Here is a 5038-nt window from a genome sequence, read left to right as displayed (position 1 = left end):
TAATGTATAAAGAAAAACATATGCCACATCCGGCCCCATTAACGGACTCGGTGAACAAATACAAAACGTGGTCGCCGCCCCTTCACTAGCGCCACAGCACATCATAACACCGGAGTAGGGAATATCTCCGCAACAGATCATATCATATCAGATGGTCATATCAGATCATATCATACCATATGTGTATATGGCAAATCATAACTCCACAAAACTCATGTTGGGGCACGACAAACAATACAGAGAAGTACACATGATAAAAAAACCTGGCCTGGGCTCGGTGAAGGAAATATTGAGGCATCCACGAGTGGAGTGGTGACAAACTATATGCAATTTAAATCATATTTGAGACTCGATGGAATAATCAAAATGAGCTTTCATTCAAAATCGAGACAAAAGTCATATCAAGTACCTTTTGAAAGTCATTATGGACTATATCAAAATAGAACTTCTGGGAATTATATACATGTATCAAGGCATAACAAAATATCTTTTGGAAGTCAAAAAATTGGCCATCCTAGTGGCTTTAAGAATAGGACTTCTTGGGAATCATATGGAAATCATATACTTGTTTCGTAAAAACCATGCCACAACAGGGAGATTGGCTTTATATACTTATGTCAAATCATGCTAAGAGAAGGAATAAGATTTAAATACTTATGCCAAAGAAATACTAAAATAAAGTATAAGCCTTACATACGTATGCCAAAACATGCCAAAAGAAGGAAACGTTAGCTTTACAAACCTCTTATGAGTTACTCTTTATCCCATTTGCCTCATCGTCCTTTGAACCTTTTCAACATGAAATTAATACGAATATCAACCACTATTAACTTTCCAGTATCTTAGGTTGCACCTTAGTATTAATGGAATCTATTTCCTTAGTCGTTTCCCCGACTAGTTCTGTTATTTGCTAAGGTGTCGACGAAAATTGGGCAGCACTTCCTCTATAATGTGCCCTATCCAAATTTCCAATTAGGTCCCTAAGACCTACAGACAACCAACCACAACAACCTGCAACAATTCACACCAGCAATATACATCATAAACACCAAATGACTTATTCAAAAATACGGTAGCACAATAGGGCGTCTAGCCTTTATTTTGTAACGTCTTTCATTATACGCAACAAGGGGTCATGTGGATTCAACCAGCAGCACCCTAACCCACCTTAGAACATATTTAGGCCCTGTAACAACACATCACACCCCTGCAGCATCACCTCACACGAACAACACTATCCATCGATGACAATTTAACTATAGCAATTCCAATTTAGTTTATTTCGAACGTCGAGCACTTCTACGACATTCTTAAACTTCCAGAAGCATACAAGGGGTGTAATACACCATATAAAAACACCATAAACTTCAAATTAAAATGAAAAACCTTACGTTTCCCAAAATTGGCCAAAACTCGCCAAACCTATCAAAACGTGAATTCTGGACAGCCCACTTTCTTATATTGTCGCTTAGTTTCAGAGGGGTAATTGAGGGAAACAGGATTTGTGGACTTAATAAAAGTTATATACATGTGTATCAAGGTCACAAAAAATTTAGAATTACCCCTACAGCAATTTTGTACGAAACGATATGTCCAAAATACCCACAGTTGTCCGTGTAGGATTTCCAAAACAAAATCTAGGCAGTACCTTCTCTATACTTCATCACCCTTTTTCATGAAGATAAATGTAAAAATGGATTTGAAAGTCTAAATAAAAGTTATATACCTATGAAATAAAGTTCCAAAACATATTGAATCACCCAAAACTAAGCTATACATAAGAAGTTATACCAATATTACTAACGACTGTCCCCTCCAAAAACGGGTCTATTCCCTAACGTTTTCTCTTTAAGTTTCTCTTAGTTTTCCAAGTAAAGAACTGAAAATATGGTTCTGCAGGCATCGTAATATACATATATACACCTCCACGTAATTGAGGAACACCGTAGATAATCAATTCACAGAAGAAAAGTGAAGAACTTACCTTAATTTCCTCCAATTTGTGGCTGCTTTTGTGAGCTCTATTTCTCTCACATTTTTCTCTCTATTTTTGTTCAAGTCTTTGGCTAAAAATGACTTAATAGTCATCCATACATAGATATATATTTCCTCAAGAAGTGATACGTGTCAGCCCCTAAGGGTGACACGTGTTCGTCTCCTATTGGGCCATGGATCCTTGCCTTGTCACCTAGGTTGCCACGTGTCTTTGTGGGGCCCACCCTCAAGTAGGTGGGTCACCTACTTTACCCCTAAGCAGGTGGGTTACCTACTTGCTTGAGGTGCTGCCACGTGGCACCTCCTTATTGGCTGCCATGCATTGTCTTTTCCCCTTCCTCGTGTGTTCGTAATCTCGTCTTATTTTAGGAGACTATGTAATCCATGCTTCGCAAGCTTGGTACGTACTCCAATAGTTTAAGTATGTAAGACTTCCAAGTTAGTAGCTTACATAGGTAACTTGAGTGCTACGACTCATTACTTGGCCTCCAATTCCTTTCGGACTCTTATGACTCTATTTCCAACCTTCCTTCTCGCGAGGTATCACAATCTTCTTTCCTTAGAGTTGTTTGGTGTGTGTGGACTGTAAGGGTCTCATGGATACTTTCAAAATGATTAGGGACCCGTGTCAAGGTTCAAAAATGCGGGGTATAACATCCTTCCCCCCTTTAGAACATTCGTCCCCGAATGTTAGATAAATTTCCCTTAAGACTTTATACGGATTATAGGGAGATTCCTTTCTACTGGAATAACATACATTTTCATCCAAATAATTAATATACGAGTTCCAGGACTGGGGGCTATCTGTAGACATCGGAAATAGGTATGGACACCTGTGTTTCATATCCTCTTCACGATTTTTATTCTGCCACAGTACCTTGACGGAAGCTATGTCCTTAGTTCACAACCCGTTTAATCTGTTGATCCTGGATGGAAATAGGTTGCCCCTCGTAGGATAACTCCCTGTTACATCAACCTCCTCCACAAGAAATATTCTGGGAACATCGTTCATATTCTTGCGGAGCATTGATCTGTGAAAACTAAATGTATTGTTTCAAATCGGACGGTAGGTCCCACTCATAAGTAGCTTTATCTATTCCACAAATGACCTAAGAACGACAAATATATCCCCTTCTTGCCGACTCTAGGCTGTTAATAGTTTTTCCTAGGCAAGCTTCACTTTATCAATAATTTAGTGGATCACATCTGGGCCTGTCCCTTAATCAGAGGGCGAAATGTCGTACTAAGATTCATCTTTGTTCCTCAATCCCTTCCGGAATGATTTATAGCGGTTAGCTGTAAATTGAACTTCCCTGTCTTAGATAATAGATGTGGGAATTTCGTGAAATCTTATTGTTTCTCTACTATGTCATCTAGCATAACCTTTAGCTTAATATGCCCTCCTAATTGGAGGGGAATGGGTTGATTCTATCAGCCCATCTACCATATCCCGTATGAGCTCACAGTTCCTTAGAATGCGAGGTCAGCTTGTACTATAATACATATTAACTACTTTTCCACCTCCGAGTCGGTTTTTTCATTCCCTGAGATAGGCTATCAGACTGCTGATGCTTTTTTTAACTTAAGATATTGTACAACTCCTCTTAATCAAACTTGTAATACCTTAGGTATGCTATCTTTCTCTTTTAATCAGATCTTCTCTCCAGTTTTCTTACCATACATCATATTGCACCATATCTATGCCTTCCTTTATATCTTCCATACCTTTGGTTGCCTAGGTACGACAACTTAACACAATTATAAGGTGCTAATCTAGTCTAATTATGGGTACTCGAGTCACGTAGCAATTTATTCGAAGCCACTTTCCATTTATTTTGATCAACAACTAGCTAGGGCTTATAGTCGTTTCCAATCCTCAAATAGGCAGTACTTAACTTCCGACGCTCGGTGTCCCAAGCTTTGTCATAGTCCTAGCCTTATACCAGTGGGTACCACTTGTCCCTTTAACGAATTCACAATGCGCTAGTTATTTTGCAAAGCTACATCCCCTATCTCAAAGGGTCCTATCATCTTTCACGGTGGAGTTAAGTATCCACAATACTTCTTTATATCAACAATGCCATGCACGAACAACGTGTATATATACATGCATATCATCTCATATCATAGACACACAGGGCTTCCTAGGGGGTCACCCATCCCAATATTACTCATGCCCAAGTACGCTTAACTTCGGAGTTCTAATGGGATCCGGTACGTTAGTGCTGGTATGATTGCACCCTCCTCCGTGGGGTGCATATCTATCGAAGAAGACGATGACCCAGCAGCTGATCCAGTAGGACAAGATGCACCGCCCAAGTTACCCTTCTTAGTTAGTCTTATCCTTAATATATCATTCTATCTAGAACTACCAGTCTTTCCTAAATTATTTTCCTTTTATTTCAAGGGAAATTTGGGCAGAGTTTCCTCTGTATTTCTTACTATCTCAACACCTGCACACAGAAAATGCCAACAATGCCTCACAGGGGAAATACGCATAAAGATACATATATACTTATCATATCATATCATATCACAGCCTCATAGGGCGCTCAATATGAACAATAGTATAAACAGATGGACTTACCTAGTATGTCCAACTCGAACTGCACCTGCTACACTTTCCTCTAAAATTTTCCTTTCATTTTCCAACTTTATATATCAATTGTATTGCAACACCTTACCTGACATAGGTCTTTCATACCTTTGCTTACCTGCGTTCTTTGTAACATCCAATATTGTCAGTTACTTTCTTCTATCGGTGTTGTCCTCCTGCTAAAATCGTAGGTTAGTATGAGAAATTTCATTTCCTATGACTCAGCTCTATCGCACGATCTTAGATATGAAAGAAAGTAACATCCTAAATGTCATGTAGCCTTCTGTTTATAGATATGGTATACAACACACCGATAAACAAGACTCTACTAGACACGGTCTGTAGATACTTCAAGGATGAACTGCTCTGATACCACTTTTGTCACGACCCAACCCCGTGGGCCGTGACTGGGGGTCCGACCTGGACCCCCCATTTACGTAACTATCG

General features: G+C 39.3%; 1 pseudogene; it reads right to left on the bottom strand.

Moving 5' to 3' along the window:
• Positions 1–4119: 4119 nt before the first annotated feature.
• LOC129901837 (5S ribosomal RNA) lies at positions 4120–4237 on the bottom strand (annotated as a pseudogene).
• Positions 4238–5038: the final 801 nt, after the last annotated feature.

This window comes from Solanum dulcamara, chromosome 8, assembly GCF_947179165.1.
Source record: "Solanum dulcamara chromosome 8, daSolDulc1.2, whole genome shotgun sequence".
Taxonomy (NCBI): domain Eukaryota; kingdom Viridiplantae; phylum Streptophyta; class Magnoliopsida; order Solanales; family Solanaceae; genus Solanum; species Solanum dulcamara.
The sequence above is the reverse complement of the archived record's forward strand: the minus strand, read 5'-3'. Positions and strand labels throughout refer to the sequence as shown.